This window comes from Empidonax traillii, unplaced genomic scaffold (assembly GCF_003031625.1).
Source record: "Empidonax traillii isolate 1590-97213 ecotype Southwest subspecies unplaced genomic scaffold, ASM303162v1 scaffold433:size1479616, whole genome shotgun sequence".
Classification (NCBI taxonomy): domain Eukaryota; kingdom Metazoa; phylum Chordata; class Aves; order Passeriformes; family Tyrannidae; genus Empidonax; species Empidonax traillii.
The window spans coordinates 1,456,782-1,476,671 of record NW_020955626.1 but is presented as its reverse complement, the minus strand read 5'-3'; the positions used below and the strand labels follow the sequence as shown (position 1 = coordinate 1,476,671).

The window sequence follows — 19,890 nt, the reverse complement described above, 5'->3', positions numbered from 1 at the left end:
TTAAGACTTCCAGTTGTGTGTGTATCCTATGGTTATCTGTATGCATTTTTTTCTATTGCTCCAATAAAATATTTATTACATTGAGGGATAATAGAATATTTCAAAGTATTATTGCTTGTTCCTATTATATATTTGCACATTTGGGGGGTTTAATGCATCTAAAAGTGGTTGGGCCTGAGCTGCTGAGCTCCACCTCTGCCCACAGGTTTACAGCACAGTGGACAAAAAGCCATTCCCTTTCCCTGGCTTCATTCCCCATCTATCCAATTAGGCTGTTTCCTCTCTTCTGAAATGGAAAAGAAACCCAAATGTAATTATATTGAAGAAGAGTTAGTTCTTTCTAGTAATTTATTCAGTGTATCACTATTTAGCATTAAGCTGAACATCCTGTTTTCCACTGCATTTTCCCGTTTCCTACACAGCTGCATCTTCCTGTAAAGCCCAGACTTCTCAGCACTAAAAACCTTCTCCCTGGCACCACAGAATAAGCTTTTAAAGCATGGATTGTACCTTCATAATAGGGAGCTGATCCAGGTGCTGCCACAAGGATTAACAGTGATGCCAACACAAGTGCATTGAATAAATGGGGGTTTCCCTTTCAGGTGGTTGGAGGTGGACACACTCTGCTTCCCCCAGTGTCCATATAAGTCTTCTTTGAACTACTCTCTGTTTCTTATATCATGTTAATTAAGTTAATGGTTATTTGCATTAATAAAGCTGACTTGATTCTCCAGTGAGTTGGAACAAAATAAGTTGTCACTGGGAAAGTACAGGAGGAAAAGGTGAAGGGGCAATAAAGGCATAAGGAAAGGGAAAAACTTACCTCTAGCAGGCATTTCCAGAGCAGCTCCTGTGACTGCCCAAAATTAGCAGTTCAGTCCTGGGGTGAAAAAAAAAAAAAAAAGAAAACTAATGAATAATAATGAAAAATATGAATGCCATTGCTTACACAACAAGAACTGTGGATGGTGGGGAAGGCAGTTCTGCCATTCCACTCTGACTGGTACTTCCAGAAAAACCAACCAGCACTTTGTCACAACTATTATTTGAAATCTAGTAAGAAAGAAGGATAGGTTTCAGTCACAGTTTTTAGTAAAGCAGTACTGTAAATTGCATTCTTTTCAATTCCCTATTCAAAAGCAGAACTGTATTCTAAAGCCTGAATTTCTCTGAGGTAGCTGGAATAAGAATTTAAAAAAAAAAAAAAACAAACAAACAAACAACTTTTTCTTTTGGACAGCTTACTGTTGGATATGTTACAAATATGCAGGATCCTCTATGAATACAAAATGAGTTAAAAACTAATATCACTTCAGCCCAAAGAAATATTGGAGATCTCCATTTTCAACTTAATTTGCCTTTCAGTGGTGGAAAGGCAGACGTGGGCAGTGCCTGTCAGGTTATATATGTTATGTCTTAATAACAGGCAATAAAGCAAGCTGTCCTGCATGAGGGAGTGCATTAATCTGACAGCTCTCCGTCTGAAATAAATAACAGTGGAATATTGTGAAAATAAAACGAGTTTGTAAACAGGCCCTCGCTCTCTTAGGGGATACAGCCACCTGGATTGTTTTATGCTAATGGCTTTGAAACCCCTGAAAAGCAATGAAAAGGGATGTGTTTAGCAGGGGTAGAACTTGAGTGAACGTTGCTCTGGTTTTACCCAGATATGAAGAGGCACTTCAGATGTGGTGCCTGTGGGCACCTCGTTGGCATCCCCTGACTCTGCTGCCTCTCATGAGATGCATCACCAAGTTCCCCTCCCCAGAATGTCTGATATTTTGACAGACACTCACCTTTCCTTTCATGGATCCTCTTCATCACCTGAACTGCCACCTTGCAGTGTCTGTGCTGCCCCTTGTTGTAATTCAACCCGTGCTCTTCGCTTGCTTTGGGTTTAAACTCTCTGCTTTGAGATTTCACAGTTTTGTGCATGAGAGTGTTTCCGTATTAGAATTTCGCGGGACCTTCATGTGCATCCTTCCTTTGCTTTTTCCATCCTTAAGGGTCAAGAAAACTTGATAAACTCACTTGGAATTAAATTTCTTTTCTTGAGCTCCCTGCTGATCTTTTTGAGGTCAGGAAGTATCTTTGAAAGTGTTGTTGTTTTTTTTTTTCCCTCTTTCAAATGCACAAATACAGCAGACGTGCCAGTAACCCCATGCAGCATTGCTAAGACACTTTCTTCCCAATGTACCCAAAAGATTATTTTCTTACCCTTCAAGGGCATAATTAGTGCTGTGAGGTCTGGGCCATGCCTGCTCTCTGTGCTGTGCTCTTCATTCCAGCTCAGCCATTAATTCCCTTTGGGTGGGGGGAACATCAGGGCATTGGCAAATGCTGAAAAAGGAAGGAAGGAAGGAAGGATCAAAAGCATCCTGTTGGGAGCCATGGGAAAGGGTGCAGCTTCAAGATGCTCATTAATTCAGCCCCTGATAATTATTTAAACTCAAAGCAACTCCTAGGACAGGGGGACATCCAAAATTACCCATCAGGACAGAGAAACTTGGGAGTGCCCTCAGCCTCCCAAATCCCACACTCCTTGGGATGCAGAATGAGAGGAGGGACATGGAGTTGCTTCCCCTCTTCATTACCAGCTGAGGGTGCAGGGTTGGAATCCCCCAGCAGCACTCAGGGAGGGTTTCATGCCCTTGTAAGAAAACATTGAATTTTTGGAAAAGTGCTGCAGATGTTCCCCTGAGACTGGAGCACCTGAATGCTCATTCCTTCTAAAGAGGGGATTTTGACAGGCAGGAAAGGTGTCCATTGGGATTGCTCTCCCTGGTGATTCCGTTTTAGGGGATCATTCCATTTTATGCTGGAACACAAGCAGTAACCTGTTACACCAGCTAAAGACATGAAAAGAAACAAGTCAGAGAAAATAAGGGAAAGTCCAGCCTTTCGTGCCCCTGATGATCCAAATAATAAATCATTTTCCCAGCTGAGAGCCTGGAAAGCAGTTGATCAGAAAAGGACATGTGTTTAACAAGAATTTCCCTCATTAGCAATCCAAGGAGGGCCATGCTGAAGGCAGACAAATAATTTAATTTTGTCACACTTCCTAACATTGCCACCAAACTGAGGCATTTACAGTCACACTTGTCACAACACTAATTATCTATTTGAACAGCAGAGCTCCACTGATTGAGTGAGTTCCGCAGCGAGAACAGATCATTTCATCAGCAGCATCTGATTGTCATTACTTTTTGGATATAGATTATAATGACAGGAAATAAGGTTTTGGTACCTTTAGAGAAGCTTCAGATGAGACAGAGGGGAACTTCTGCCGCAGCCAAAAGCTTCTGCTCATGGACTGGAAAACAATGTCCTGGGGGGTTGTGTTGCCTTGGAAACATGAAAAAATAAAGCACCATTAATTACCTATTTTCAAGCAACCAGTGTATCCAGTGCTGAGGGTCTGACCCAAGGCTAATGAAACCCTCACCCCAATTTCAGCACATTTGGACTGATCAGTCAGCTCTTCTGAGCAAGGGGAGGACCGAGGCAGAACAAAGCTCTGCCAGCTTTTACTTCTGGCTGTGATTCCAGAAGGCGTCAGGCAGACACTCCGAGTGCAGTGGTCCCTCTTCCCTTCACACCCATGACTTTGGAACCATCTTCAGCTGCTTTTGTTTCTTCAATGCATGCCCTCTTTTTTCGAAGAGGTGCTAACAGCTGAACTAATAAACATCCAGGCAAACACACAGACAAGACCTACATATACATATATATATATCCCACATACATATATTTTCTCCAGACAGGAAACCAAGCTGATGATAGTCATTGGCACAGAACCATGAGTTCAGCCAGACCTTCTGCTCTCATTCTTCCTACCCAAAAGACTGCCAAAGTCTCTACTATTATATCTTCTGTACAATCACTTTTAAGTGTAAATAAACATTTTTAACTACAGAGTGTTTGCTGCTTTTCCTCCCATTAGCACTGGTGCTTTGGTCCTGATTTTATAAGTGGGAAATGGAACTCTGTACAATAACTCCATAACTACAGTCATAAATAACTCCCTGGAATTGGTGAAACTAGAATCAACTTCTTCTTGTGGGAGTTTGAAATTATCCTAAAATTCTCTTTTTGGAAGACTATTCACCCCTGCTGCCAGCACAGTCCAGAGCAATCAGCTAAAACTCCCAAAGTATGGAAAGATAAAAATAATTCCAGTAATTTGGAGATCCTGCCCACAGCACAAGTTTGGGGCACAGCACCCTCCCAGGCTGCTGGAAAAGAACCACTTTCATCTTGTAACACAATGCAGATGCTATTTTTACACTGGTCCCAGATATTTTAAGCAAAAAAGTTGCTTAAAAAAAGGCTGAAAGACAATCTCTTCCTTTCATTTGCTTCCATTTCTAAATGAGCTGTAATTTTGAGTTTTCTTTTCTCTCTCCAGTTTTCCTCAGGAATAATGCCAGTGGCAATCTCCACGAATCTCTTGACTCTTTCTGGAGGTTAAACTGACTACAAGAAAGCTGGATCAAAGGGAGAGAAAAACTTTGTTCTAGAAGCACAAAAATATTTACATAATAACAAGATAAGCCAGAACTCCTCATTTCTACCATGTAGACACGCTTGTAAAAAGGATGTTAAAAAAATTAGGCCATTTTTAGTTTAACTGGGGAGGTGAGGAGAGGAGGGATTTTATAGCTCATGGAAGAGAAGAGAGACAAGGCTGGAAATCGGTTTGTAATGCAGTTAATTGAACAGATCCAGAGTTTTCAGGGTTTCCTGCCTGGAGGAGAAGAATCTCTCAGAGCTGTTTTGATGCACAAGAAGGAAAGAGAATAAAGTTTCCCACCACGGACAACTGGGTAGGAAACAACAGCCAGAAACAACTGTATTGGAGCTCTTGGAAAACAGGATAAGAGCTTTGTTTCAACCTCTTCTGAGCTGCTCTCTGAGCTCCTCAGCCATGGCCACAGATTTTGGCAGCAGACTAAAAACAAGACTGATAAGAAATAATACAAGTCAAATTGGGGTTGGTCACTGCAGAGCAATAAAAAATGAGAGACATTTTTTCACGAGGTACTGCTCAAGAACTGGCCTCTTTTGGGGCAGCTCTAGTAAACTCAGAAAAATGGGAATTCAAGACACTTGTCGATATTTATTCTAATGAGTTCATCATCTCTCCTCTCCGATGTGCTGGAACCAAACCATAAATGTTTCCCATATCAAACACCCACTTGTTCCTGCCCTGGGAGGAGCAGAGACATCCATTCTGCACTTAATTAGCTGTCCCTCAGGAAGAAATGAGAAAGGCCATGCTTTAAATTAGACCCATCTGGTAAAGGCCTTCTTGAAAAGATGAGGCTTATGTGATGTTTTGGAGCTGTCAGAGGCAGAGGCCATCTGTCCTGACTAACTGCTGCCAGTCCTCAGGATTCTGGTCCGTAATGATTGTTTATATGAGAAAGGTGACTGAGGGGTCAGAGTGCTGAAATCTGAACAGGAACGTCGTGGTAGAGTCTAATAAAAGCCCAGTAAGGGGATGAGGAGTGAGGCTTTGCTTCCCAGCACCTCCCTTTCCTCCAAGGACATCACAGGGCCCTGGAGTTCAAGAAAGAACCAAAATGCTGCTGTTTGTGGCCACTTTTCTACTTAACTAGAGTTTGTGCTCCAAAATGTGGATCGGATCAGGTCCCTCTCCAAGGGGTTTTAACCCAGTATCTCTTGATTTTCATGAAGCCTCAAGGATTAGAATCCTCCCTTACACCTACCTGAACAGCCAGGTTTATATTTGGGATGAAAGCCCAGCTTTTAGAGAAGAAGAAACCCTCATTTCAAGTCCCAGATAATACATTAAGTGGGTTCCATTACATCCTGCCCATGGCATGGTCACAGCCACAGCTCCTAGACTGAACTGCTGCAAATCAGGCTTGGATCTCATTTTTTACCCCAGTTCTCTGTGGTTTCAATTCGTTTCCAACACTCCACGTGCTCTGTTCCTTGGTCCCAGCCCAGCTGAGGTGCCTCACTGCTCTTACCAGGGCAGCTCAGGGCTGGGACCAACTCCTAAAGGGAGAAATTACCTACATAATTCATGATGCCTCTTGTTGCCAAAATAGCCAGACTTAATTGCCAAAAAGTTTAGTCCAGCCATTAACCCAGCAGTGCCAAAGTCACCATTAAACCATGTTTCCCGAGTGCCACATGGATACAACTTTTAAATCCCCCCACCCCCAGGGATGGTGACCTCACCACTGCCCTGGGCAGCCTCTTTCAAGGTTTCACAACCCTTTCAGGGAAGAAATTCTTCCAAATACCCAATCCAAACCTCCCCTGGCACAACTTGAGGCCATTTCCCCTTGTTACCCAGAACAAGAGACATCCATTTCTCTATCTGTGCAGAACACTAAAGTTTTGTGAGCACAGTAACTTGAACACAGAGAAAAATGGATGCACAGATAAACACACCAAAGGCACTGGAGCATCACTGCTCACAGGGGGGGAAATATTCCTCTGAACACCTATTCTAGGACAGGAGTCCTGCCTCCCAACTTCAGAACCTACTCACTTAAACAGATGAGGACAAAATACATAAAGTACATCCCCAGAAACCTGAGGCAGCAGGGGGGCTGGTCTCTCCACACCAGCAGCAGAGAAGATGCTGATTGCGGGGTTGCAGACGGACACCACACATTTTCAGAAATTAAACTGTAAGTGGTTGGTTGTGGGTTTGTTTTCTCTTTTTTTTTTCTTTTTTTTTTTTTATTAACCACATCAGTCGGATTTCTGTCTGTGGGAAACTTTTTCCTCAGAGAGGCTCTTTTCACAGACACAGCAGGGATGGAGGTAACAGCATGAAATGAGAGAGCTCGAAAAGCAGCGGCGTGCTGCAGGAAGCCCAGCATTTGCATGTTAAGCTACATCTATTCCCCGAACGCTCAAGACACATGAAAGCAACCCCAGATTTTTGGTTTAGCAGCAGATCTACGCGCTGCAGCCTGAATTTAAAGGTCAGGGATGTTTAGAGGGGGTTTTGGTGGTTTTTTTTTTTTTTTTTTTTTGCACTTAGCTGGAGCAGCGTTACATGGTTCCCCTCGGGAAGAGCAGTGGGAGCAGCAGCAGCTCCGCCGTGCTGGGACATCAGGTCACAGTCCTGTTTGTACCGAAGTGTCTTGACACCAGCCCCCATTCCCAGTGCCAGTGGCCCTGGTTCACTGGGATGTTGTAGGAGAGACACCTCTCTGATGCTCATGACCTTAACAAAGAGCTTTTTAGTGCTTGTCAGGGCTATGACAGCTGAATCTTTTTAGGCATGTAAGTGAAGAGCAGCTGAACAAGACCCGCTGTCTTTTCAGGAAAACACAGCCCTGGGGGAAGTTGGAGATGTTCAAACTCAGTTTTAACCTTTCTCATCTTCGGAAATCAAGCTTATTTGTGACCAGGCCGAAGGTTTCCTACCTGACAAGGCAGTTCTGTGCCCTTTGGCTTCGTGCCACGTGGCTGGGGGGGAACTGGTAGGGCTAACACCCATCATCTCCCTCCCACCAGCACCCCAGCACCGCCTCCCTGGCACCACCAGGGCTCTGGGCACGGATGTTCAGCAGTGCCTTTGCTCCTCCTCATCCTCCCATGACACCCTGATGAACAGTCGAGCATTGCAGGGTTGTCATCCACACCACTGAGCTCCCCAGGATGCTGTTCCCTCCTTTCCTTCAGCATTCAGGAGCAGGTGAAGCGGGAGATAAAGAATAAAATGATGACCCTTGTCATTGCCTTCAAATGAGCGGCACTGATGTGGCTGCATATCTGAATATTCAGGAGAGGGGCAGACCTACACGCTGGATTTACTGAGATAAATGTTGGTCTCAGCTGTTAATTCCTGGTGCTGATGAAGGCTGCAGAAAAATTGTATGTGTGCAGGGCGGATAAGAGGTGAGGGCTGGCTGTTGCCTGCTAAGAGATAAAGGACTCGAACGACTGCTGGTTTGTTTGGGTTTATGATGAGATTGATATGGCTCATGTCTCGGTACACTGATGATATGGGCGAGCAGTTAAACAGAAATAGAAGCCAAGATCCTTGGACTGTCCTGAAATACACTGGAGGGCTGGTAGGAAGGACCCCTGGAGAGACTGATCCAACCCCAGAAAGCAGTGGATACCCTCCAGAGGGTTATTTCAGTCCTTCTGGACTGGTCATTTTTCTTATGCTGGCGAGATGGCACACGGTCCCATCCCCTCTGAAGGGACAGCACAATTTCTGAAGCCACAAGGGAGAAAGAGATGGGCACAGATTTGTCTCACATCCCCCCCCAACAAAGGCACACCCCCCAGCACTGGGAGCAGAGGCAACCCCCCCCCAGACTTCCCAGAACAACTGCACGGAGTGGGAGTTAAAAAGCCCTGTTTCCAGATGCCTGCCTTCCCCTCCCTCACCTTCCTCTCGTGATGCTGGCATGGTTTCTCACATGACTGAAGGAAAGCCCCTAACTCCAGAAGCATATCATTTGAAAGACAAGTGTGCCTCACTCAGAAATCCTCCAGGTACTTGTTCAGCACTTCACTGACGGACGAGCTCAGCTCTGACAGCTGCAGCTCTCAGGGGCGCCACCAGCGTCACACGGGGCACTGGGGACACTCAGTGGCGTCACCGAGCCACCAGACTCGCTTAGCAAGGCAGAACATCCACCTGGGGCTTTGGCAGGCTCAGGTTTTGGCCTCCCAGCTCCCTTGAACGAATGCTTTTATGCTTTGCTCTGCTGCCTCCACAGGCACTGATGGTGCTGAGGCACCTGGTGTGCTGAGAACACCACTCATCCTGGTGATGAACGTGACAAAACTGCCTGGGGCTTTGGTCTGGGTTTTTAAACACTTGCTGTATCTAGATGAACCCCTTGTCTTATGCTGGAGTAAATTTTCTGTTATCTCTGCCTGTAAACCTCCTACTCAAAGGCATCACCTTCCACTACTGCAGTGCCTGGGGCATGTGTTCAGGACAACACTGGACACTGTGAAGTCTCAGGGTTTTGCTCTGTCACCTCAAAGCACCTTGAGAGGTTCCACATGTCTCCCTCCAAGTTGCACATCTACCATCCAGCACAGCACCACGGGCTGGATCAGACCATGCTGAGGAGATCCTCCCTTTCCTCTCTCCCTTCAGCAAACCCGCACCTGTTTAGTAGCATCTGATGCTACTTTGCACCCCTCTACATTCACCTCTTCCCTCTCACCTGGTCCTTGGGCAGCTGATAAATCAGTTCCCATTCTGGAACTCAAATGCTACCAAGTACAGCTGAAGGTCCACAGACTTCTCCTTTTCAACTCTGTCCTCTCTGTGTGGGTTGCAATATATGATCTTACAAATAGGATGAAAGCAGCTGTAGCTGTCAGGGACCACCTGAAATGGGGTTTTATGAAACTTCAAGTAGTACCAAACATTTCAAAACAGAGAAAAGATTCTGATATACCCATAGATGAAAATATTGCCTATTCCTTTTTAATGCATCATTCCATGAGAAATGTTGTTATGCCGCATTTAAACATGTGACTGTCTCGGGATTTATTGCACTCACTGAAAATTTTCATCATCAAAATCAGAAAAATTAGACCAGCTTTGAATCAGTGTTGCTCACCTTTAGCATTCTCATTTGGGCTCTGCTCAGGCACAAACAGCTGCTCCTCCTCCAACACACGAACGGTGCAGTCGAGAAAAGTTTCCTTTGGGAAAAGTTGTGAGAAAAAAGAAGCTGAATCATCACAGAGACTCACTATGGGGGAATACTGAGGAGTCCCTGTCAGTCTCATTACTGTGGGCAACACAATCATGTTTAGAGGCTACAAAATATGTAGCCAATGTTTGCATCTTATAAAATACAGGTGGATTTTTGTACAACCTACAACCAGCTTGGCTGCAGTGTAAGCTGGGAGACATGGCTGAGTTAGGAACTCTGCTGTCTGCCTGATATGTGATTTTGGACACGTTTGCAATTCATGTTTAGAATTCAATTATTTACATAGTTGACAGAAATGTAAAAGCAAATAAGATACAGAGTGGAAATATTTGTGGTTTCTTATGACAGTAAAAGAAGACAACTTCAAAACAGCTTTAAAAATGAAGGCTGACATTATTTCTAGATTTACAGCTTTTAATGGTCTCGAAAACACACACTCCAAACTAAATCAGTGCTAAGCAAATGTTGGAGATGCAATACATAATATACACGCAAAACCAGAGCCTGAATTGGGAATTCTTGTTCTGAAACCATATTGCCTTTGGATGGTCCCAGGGAAGTTAGAAAACAACATATATGAGTCCTTTCCCTGTACCTACCATGGGCAGCAGAAATCCCAGCACACAGAAAGGGCACTGCAGTGACCATTCACATTAACCTTTTCTTAGACACATATAAAGCTGGGTGAACAAAGGACAACATTGGAGGGCGATGAGTTCACATGTTTCATATTTCAGTCTTAACTCTGTCTTCCCATCACGCCTGCCCTGGTAAAGGGAGGAAAATGGGGATGAAAATTACCAAGCAGGTGTTTCAAAGACATCCGTAAGCAGTTCTGTATAGTCTAATTAGTGCTCTAATATCACAGTGCAGACTCATCATTATTTCCTCTTCATTAGCTGCTGAAATACAATGCATCTTAAAAAAAAAAAAAAAAAAAAAAAAAAAAAGTCAAGCCTGTTTCCCTTTTTTTTTTTAAATTTAAAAAAACAAAAAACCAACAAACAAACAAGAGCTTGTTTCTCCCATTACCATAACAAAGACAATAGGAATATGATTAATGCATGCCATCTAAACTATGTGCATTGTGCATTAAATACCAATGCACCATCTCAGCCTAAAGTGAGCTCCCAAATTATAAAACACAGTTGTCAATATAAACACTTGCATCAAAGGAAATGTTTAGGAAGAAATCAATGGGAGAATAAATCTTTTCTTCTGGCTGCCTTCGTGTAAATGCTGAACTCTACTCCTGTTTTTTGGAAAGAGAGAGACCACAAGTCCGCCAGAATGCACCCAGATTATTCAAGGCATGGTCTGACCTGGTAGGGAGAGAGCTCCAGGAGATATCTACCTTGTAGTCACTCCTGTGAGAGCAATTGGTGTCAGCTCTATGCAGCTTTAAATTAGTTTTGGCTGGCCATGGCCCTCTCTCTGCCCGAGCACACAGCTGCAGGATGGACAGATTGCTAAAACATTGCTACTCCCCTCAGCTCCTCAGATGGACTCTGCAAGTGCTGCTCCCAGGATCCCAGCCAGCTCCTGCTCAGCTGATCCATGTCCAAACCAACACAGAAACACCTCCAGGGCTTGGTCTGCCCGATGTTGACACATGTTCTTAGGAACAGCTCTGTCCATTGGACAGACCTGATACATCCCTCTTGGGATGAGCTGTGCCAAGGACAAGGCTGTCTCCAAGCCCGAGCCCGTGGTCCAAGATCTCCTTGGTGCTGGTGCAGTGTGTCTGGTTGTTCAGCTCAAACGAGTGGGGCACAGCCAGCCCTCTCCTGCTGGCAGCACAGTCCCCAGAGAGGCCTTACAATAATTTGGGAGACTGGGCGGTAGATCAAGGTCCCAGCTCCTTCCCCCCATGCCTGCACAGACTGGACACCCCCAAAAGAGCATGAAGAGCCACCACAGCATCCCTGAGATAAGACATTCCCCTTTCCACCTCAACGTTCAATTCGCCGTCAAATGCTGAAAATTAAGATGAACTCACCAGAGGGAAGAGCAGCCGAGGAAGGAACATTTTTACGCCTGCTTGGCCTCTGACAGCAGCCCTTTAATTACAGCACATGGCAAATCTGCAGCAACTCCCTCCTCATGATCCCCCAAACTCAGCTTAAAGCCTCTCTGCAGCTCCACCTTCTCTGACAGAGCAGCGGCAGCGGCTTCACCAACCGATCCCACGTGAAACGTCTGTAACGAAGCTTCACTGCAACAACAAATTTGACTCTTCCTCCAGAGAGCTACAGAAATTTGTCCAGGTTTTAGAAGGATTCAAGCTCCAGGGAGAAAGGAAACCCCAAAGTGGGTGCCAGATCCACACTTCAGTGCCACGTTAGAGAGAGAGAGTTGTGTTCCCAAAGCGCCCCCCAAATACAAGCCAACAATCACAGCAAGTCATGCCATGGGCAGGTAAAACTTAATGTGCCCTCACCTTAAAGACAGGGAAGCAGCAGCAAATAGGTTAAACAATTTAGCACAAGTTGTTCAATAATTGAGTCACAGAGCCTGGCTCGGAATCCAGAGATCCTGCCTCCTGCTCTCCTCTTGATTTAACATCGCTAGAACCACCTTAATTATTCTGTTTTGTTGTTACAAAGAGCTGAGCATAGGAAATAGTCTAAATCCTTGTGCAGTGCTGAAAAGAGCTTGATGGGATTTTGTTTCTTTTGCTGAGAATACCCAGGACAAAGAGCAAAAGGTTGAAAGTAGATGGGCCACTGAGTTCTCTTGGTTTCCCTTTATAGGTTGTTTTTCCTTATTTTTATCATTAATCAAGAACACTCTGAAGTTTCCTAAGGAAAAGGGTAATAGTGTCAAGAAAATTTAACAGGTGTTTGAGATGAATTCAATGCAGCTCTATTACCTTCAGGTCAGCTTGTTTTTTACTTTCAAAGACAAGTTTACATCTCAGATTAAAGAAACTATTGAACCACATACAAGGGGAGCTCTGTGCTGTACCTCGAGCCATATTAAAGCAGCTGAGAAGCACAGGAGTTTGATAATGTCTTAATGCACCACGGACATGGAATTTGATTCCATGTATTGATCACTCTAGACACAATTAGTGGAGTAAGTGCAAGTTTACAACTGGTGCAGCTCCTTACTCTTATTTTTGTAGTGAATAAAACTGACTGAAGCTTAAGTGTGGGGACGCAATCATGTTCCCTGACCACCCAGCTGCAGTAATGAAGCACAAAGGCTTCTAAAAAATCTAAATCTAAAAAATCATGCACAAGAGCATTGTAGTTTTATGCTGACTGGTCTCTCACTTACGGGTTAAAATGATTTTAAACAGATGCTTAAAGAAACATGATTTTAATTTTTTTTTTTAATTGAGGTTAACCTCCATCTTGAAAAAGTCAGAGGAAGAGGGGCTATACTTAACTAATTTCAGCTGCAGATAACTCTGTATTTGACAAGTAAAAATTGCAAAAAAAAAAAAAATTAAAATATTTAAAGGCAATAATAAAGTTTTTCTTCTTGTTTTTTTTCCGCTGAAAGGTTGCAGATATTTATATTGTATTCTAATTACTGATTATTCAACAGATAGAGGTAAATGTCTTTTACCCCTGAGACTTTTGAAGATGTTATTTTGACACATCCACGCAGACCAACACCCACTCAGCACCTCGGGATGTAACTGTAAAATCAATTAATTCAACAGCTATTTCTGCAGCCTGTAGTGTAATTACCCATGAAATGTTGGCGGTTTTCAGGATAGCAGAAATCTATCATTTATGCTTAACCTGGGCTGTTCTTCCCTCCCTCCATCCGAGGAGCAGCTGTGGATGTGCAGACTGAAGTGGTGGATGCGGGTGAGCTGGTTCTCACTTCCTCTGGACCAGTTTTACCCCTTAGGAAGGTGTGGTGGAACATGGGCATGCCTTCCAAACCCAGACTGAACTCACAACCAGATCCATACCAGTAAAGATGCTTCTTCCCTAAGTAGTGCCTTCTGCTTTCCCACCTTCCACCTTTCCTCTGCTTCTCATCCCACCACTACTGGAGGTTGTGTCTGTCGATAAGGAGCTGTTTTGAGCAGTTTCTGTGAAGATCTGCAGGAAGCCATCTCCTGCCTCGATGAACACATGCTTGCACAGCATCAGTTCCACGACAGCAACTCACCCCCTGCCAGACTTCAAGGACAAGAGATGGGGTGGGGGTTTCAAAAGCCCCCTGCAATCCCTGCACAGAAGAGCTACAGCAAGAAGTTTGCTCCAGTTATGGATACTGGATATTAACAACAACTCTAAACACAATAATTAGTTCATTTATCTCCAACTTACATAGCCTTTGTGTAAAGGAGTATTTTACAGTTGAATAATTTTAATTTTTTTAGCCCTATGTAAAACAGGCATCATCAGTATAATCCTTAGAATCTAATAATGATTCCATCAGTGTAAAATCATTATCCTTAGGCAAGAAGGAAACCAATTCAATTATGATGTTGGTTGAAAAATCGAGGGTGAAAAGTTGTAGTACATATTAAACTTGAGGCTGGAAAAGTTGTAGTACATATTAAAATGGTTACTACAAAATTTGTGCATCCAGGCTAACAAATGCTAATATGTTCCTTTGTTACCTTCTAATTTATATGATTCATGTAAGCCTGCAGCAAGAGAAACTTGTTTTAAAATTCATCTACATTAAAAAATAGCAATGCAATGAATTGTAAAGTTATTAGCATTCATGTCTGGTTGTGTTATTAAGCTGTACACATCAAATCGGGTAGTACAAGTACAGAAATGTCATAATGAAGTAGAACAGCATTTAATCAGAGGAATTTCTAAAGGTCATCAGAGCATCATATAAATTCATCCATGCATGACAGCAATGTGAAATAAATAACTGAAAGAACACTACGAGAATAAACTTCAATCTTGGAGCTTTGTTTCCAGCAGTAGAAGAATTAGCCGAGTTTCATGCTGAGGGAACAGCCAACAAAAAAATACTGAATTCTGTAGCTTTAATTAATGAAAGACTAATAAGAGGCAGATAAGGAGTTTTACACAAGGGAGCTAACGAGGTGTGTTCACTGATAGCTTCCTACAACAGCTGATCTCATACGTCTCCCTACAACTGAGAAGTGCTCAGCTCCGTTTTTTTCTTCCTCATTAGCCAGATGAGCCCTAAATGATTCCCTTTAAATAACCAACGATTTGTTAATATTTCTGCACTCATAAAACCCCTTTGACTGCTTCAGGACATACATTATAGGCCTGATAGTTGGCAGCTCCAAACACTGGAGCTGTTTCAACACCCCACGTCAGCGCAGTGACAGCCTGTTTTCCTCGCCCAGCACCGTGGAGCTCCGGCAGACGCCATGGTCACCCAAAGGCAGGCTCTGGTACCTGCAAATCATGTTCAGCAGCACCTTGATCTGCACAAAACCTAATTGATTTCACTGGGAACCTTCCCAGAATAAAGTTCAGCCCTCGGTGATGAAAGGCACGGGGATCTGGCTGGGAAGGTGCGTTCCCACAGTCCGGGGAAGGTGAGACGTTGCAGCAGTACACAAGGGCGATGAGACAGGAGAAATAACTAATTCATCAAAGACTCCTTCTGAAGCCCTGCATGTATCAGTGGCTTTCACCTAATTAGTTGGTTTGGGGAGAAAAAGAAACCCTGTGTTTTCAGCTGGTCTCCAGCCCTGGGCACCAGCAGTGCCGGAGGGACACGGCAGGCAAGGAGCCCTCCTTCCCTCCTCCGAGTGGCCACTTCTGGGCAGGACCAGGAGCCCTGCACAGGGCACCTCCTCCTTTATTCTGTTTGAACAGGATCCCTGGTACGTTTTAACGACAAGGATTGGGGGTTTTGTAACGTTAGTTCTTTGTTAGAGTTCAAGCAAACCCTGTTCCTCCCGCCGCAATAACCATCTCTGTGCTGGCCAGGAGAGGAGGAAGATAAAGCACAACTCTGCTTCCACGGATTTCAGCTCTGGCCAAACCTCCAAGCACAGAGCAGCCTGCAAAATGGAACTCTCACTTTTCCAGCCTAATTGCAAGTGGGAATTTCCTACAAAACAGCCACTCCTCTCCTGCTGGACCTGCTGCTCCTCCGAGTTCGTGTGTGTGCTGGTCCCTGTGTTGGCCCTTTCGCTTTGAAAGGAGCTCTGTAGTCATGGAGGACTCTTGGGATTGGGCACCAGAGCAGAGGAAAAATACAGATACTATAGATTTCTACGGTGACAAACCAGCTGGATTATCTGTGTGATTTTGTACATCACCAAGAGGAGAAAAAGAACATGCTATTCTACATTTCAATCTAATTTGTAGAATCTACCACTGTCCCCGCAGGGAAGAGCTTGTTTGTTCCTCAAATCACAAAAATTAGGTTTTCAAGCCCAGTTCCCAGCACTCTCTCCTTTCCATCCTCCTCCCCAGTGTCCGTGCTGGCGTCCTCAGCACAGGGCAGGAGGGGCTGAACCTACAGCCTCACACTTCAATTCCCTTCACCAGAGCAATTCCCACACTGGGGACCAACACCAAAATATCACACACTGGGGTCATAATGTAAGAGCCTAATCTCTACATCATCCACCTGCTAAGGCAAGACAAGACACACACAGAGAGGATGTAACATTATCACTTTCCATCTCCTTATTTCACCTACCCCATCAAGAGAATAATTTCTTTTCCTTTTTTTCTTTTTTTTTTTTCATTTTAATTCAAATAAATTACTGCAAAAAGCAACAGACAACTCCAGAGGCTGAGAACAGTCTTGTGCATCGTTTTCATATTTTTTTTAATTCATTAGTGTCTACACTAAATGAAAGAATTTATAACCACACTCAGGTTTCCTGAGAAATCATCCTAGCAGCATGTTTACTGAATCAGCAGGAAAAATGAATAAACAAAATGAAATCAGAAGAGAAAAGCAGTATCTAAATGAAAGCCAGAGGAGCCGAAAAGAACCGTGAGATTATAATCTTAAATTAAAACCGCAGAGAGGGCAATATAAAAGATATTCTAATCACTACATCCAATTAAATGAGGTAAATCACTAAAGCATGTTAAGTGCCTTAACTATTATAATAATTAAGAATCAAACAGAAATCAAGCATCTCTGAAAGACTGATGATGCACATTAGTGCAGAGGGAATGCTGGTTCCCACTGAAATGCAGAGGCAGAGCAGAAAACACGGGAGATTTCCGTGCACCTAAAGCCATCCTGGGCATGAAGGTGGGGGTCCTGTGTGGAAATTCCCAGTGGGAAAGGGAGTGTTCCACAGTGGCAGTGCTGTCCTGAGGTGACCAGCACCCTGCTCTCCTGCACAGGGAGAGCAGCATCGCGCTGCCTGCAGAGCCACATCTCCTACAGAGGACAGTGTCTGCAACCTCTGCTGCTGCTCAGCTCCTGACAGCCCCTCTCCCCCACTCTACCCTCCCAGAGGGGACAAGCAAACAGGAACGTGATGAGAAGTACCGTGAAAAACATTGTACTTAAACCCTAGTGCTGTAGGCAAAGAGTGCTTTGTGGGTTTTATGATCTCACTGTCTGAAGCTCCAAAGTATGAAGGTGGAACCACAGAATCTTAGAATGGTGTGGCTCGGAAGGGAACTTTAAAGGTCATTTAATCCAACCCCCCTGCCATGGGCAGGGACATCTTCAACCAGATCAGGTTGCTCAGTGCCCTGTCCAACCTGATTTTCAATGCTTCCAGGGATGGTGTTTCTATGACCTCTCTAGGAAACCTGTTCCAGGGACTCACAACCCTTGTCGTAACAAATTCTTCCTTATGCCAAATGTGAATCAAACCTCTTTTAGTTAAAAACCTTTACCCCTTGCCCTGTCAACGCAATTCCTCCAGTATAGAACAACACCCTCAGTGACATCATTACTGAACCCTTCCATAACAAAGTGCATTATTGTCCCAGTCCCCTCATCACACGTTGAACATCCTGGCCCTAACACAGGGATGAATTTCAGCACAGCCATCCAGGAAAGAATCTGCTGCTCATGTAGAACTCCTCATTAAATTACAGACAGTCACCTTCCTGTTCTAAATCAGTCTGGGGCCGTGCATGGGTGATAGATATTTTAATTAGCAAAATTAGCAACCAAGAAATACAATTTAGACACAAGATTTATCTGCAAATGGTAATTCCCCAGCTTTTCTGCAGTAGCTGGGGCTGAGCTTTCTGAATACAAAATGGACACACTGAATACACAACCACCTCACTGATGACTTCTCTACTTCCAAAGAGGTTTCAATAAATCTATTATTTTAGCGTCAGAGCATCCCTGCTTATAGAGGACCCATTTTTACCAAATCCCACGTAACTGTGGTCTCCTTGCCTTCAGAAAGCAATGCTAAATATTGCAGGATAGTTGAAATTAGGGGAACTATAAAACTGGAGTCAAAAGTGAGATTTGTCTAGACAAAATGTACTCAGATTTGGGAAGAATGGCTACAGACAGAATCCAGGGAGGGAAACTGGTCCTGCTGGAGTCCTCTCTGCTGCATGAAGAGACCCTGAAGGGCAGTAGGACGTGTTCAGGAGATGCAGCGAGCACAGCCAAGTAGGGACTGCTGTTTGCATTGTGTTTTCTCCTTCTTTCACTACTGCTTTAGCTCTGATAATTATAAATAATCCAGACAGTTAATTTAGCCATATTGCCCTGCTCCTCAGGGAGGAGGAATAGTATTGGAAGGACTAAGACATATTGAATTTTATGGGCACGTAAATAGGTTTTTTTAACAGTTCTCCCTCTGCTTTCCCTTTGTACATCCCTTTTGCTTGACAATAGTTGGTACGTGAAAAACACACTAAGAAAAACCAAAAACTGAAGCAGAGCAACGTGAGTTTTGTTCCTCTTCTGCTTTGTATTTGTTTTCCCTGTAAGAAAAACGCATTGAAGGGCTCAGCTTGGGATTTCATGTGCTGCAATTTCATCTCGGGAAAGCAATCCCTCCCACACCACACTGGATGAGAGGGAAGAGAACGCAGCAGCAACGGAGGTTTTTCATTCCTACACCTTCTTTCTTTATTGTTGGCAAGCAAACACACATTGAACACAACAATTCATGTAAAACTATAAAATATCAGCAGTATATCTAAGTCTCTTTGAGAGCTGTCAAGCCTTCCTTTCAGGTAAAGAAGAAAAGAGGCCACTGTTAGGGAAGGAGGGGGGTCCTGGGCTTCTTTGGTAGCAGGGAAGAGCTCAGAGAAGAATATGAACAATCTGCAGCCTGCAAAGGCCAGGCCACCGCTTAGCCAGGACCAAAGGGTTTCTTAGGGGGCTGTAACACTCCCAACTCTGCATTTCCATTTGCAGTGTCACTCTTAAGGAGCTAATTTTCACCAAGTCCAGCTCATAATCACTTTTGTGTCTCGAACCACAGAACTATTAAAATTTCACAGTACTAGACCAAGTATTGGTTATTTCATTGGTAAGACTGATCCTTGAATTCTTCCTGTGAAGCATAACCTGCTCCCATCCCAGTGCTGAGAGATCCTGGCAGCCCTCAGCATTCTCACAAATCAGGTCTTCCCCCTCAAACTTCTGACTCCAAACTCCTGGCACTCTGCCCTAGCACCCCCAACTCACCATCTCCCAAAAGCAATTGCTCCCAGCCCAGCCAGGGATGCTGAGCCCTTGTGCCACCACCATGGGTTGCAGTTTGGCCCTTGTAAAAATTATATTATATAATATATAAATTATATAGATATTTATATAATATATAAATTGTATAATATAAATTATATTAGAAAGGCTGTTCAACACATCCAAGAGCACAGCCCTGCACAGCCCAGGTGAGCACTAATATGAACCCCCCTCAGATGGTATGAAAATCCAGCACTGGAGCTTCTTTCAGACACACACCCACACCTTGGGGAAGGGGTTTAACAACTCAGGCCTGCCAGCAAAAACCAGTGAGCACCAGGCTCATTTCCCAGTGGGGACGGATGCGCTGACAGCTTACCAAACATGTGCTGCTCTCAGCTGCAGCTTTCAGACCAGGCTCACACCAAGCTAAGTCCCACTGAGGGGATTTGCAGTTTGATGCTGCATTAAAAAAAAAAACCAAAGAAAAACAACAACCAAAAAAAAAAAAAAAAAGTTGAAGACAAAAAGCAGCAACAGAGGACCAACATTAATCCAACAAAGCTCACTAGAGGAATCCCTTCGAAACTGATACTTTTACCCACAGTCCCGTTCAAACTTTCTCAATTTTAACACAAAAAAT

At 44.0% G+C, this 19,890-nt stretch overlaps 2 long non-coding RNA genes across 2 annotated transcripts in view; both read right to left on the bottom strand.

The window, feature by feature from the left end:
* Positions 1-627: 627 nt before the first annotated feature.
* LOC114062761 lies at positions 628-9,618 on the bottom strand. The gene is made up of 4 exons (XR_003572450.1): positions 9,591-9,618; positions 3,248-3,345; positions 2,218-2,340; positions 628-880 (listed from the first exon to the last, which is right to left on the bottom strand). It is a non-coding gene; the product is annotated as an uncharacterized LOC114062761 (long non-coding RNA).
* A 686-nt stretch (positions 9,619-10,304) lies between these two features.
* LOC114062760 overlaps positions 10,305-19,890 on the bottom strand; it is a 160,331-nt gene continuing 150,745 nt past the window's right edge. The window contains exon 3 of the long non-coding RNA XR_003572449.1: positions 10,305-10,456. This is a non-coding gene — a long non-coding RNA (uncharacterized LOC114062760). The remainder of the gene's footprint in view (positions 10,457-19,890) is intronic.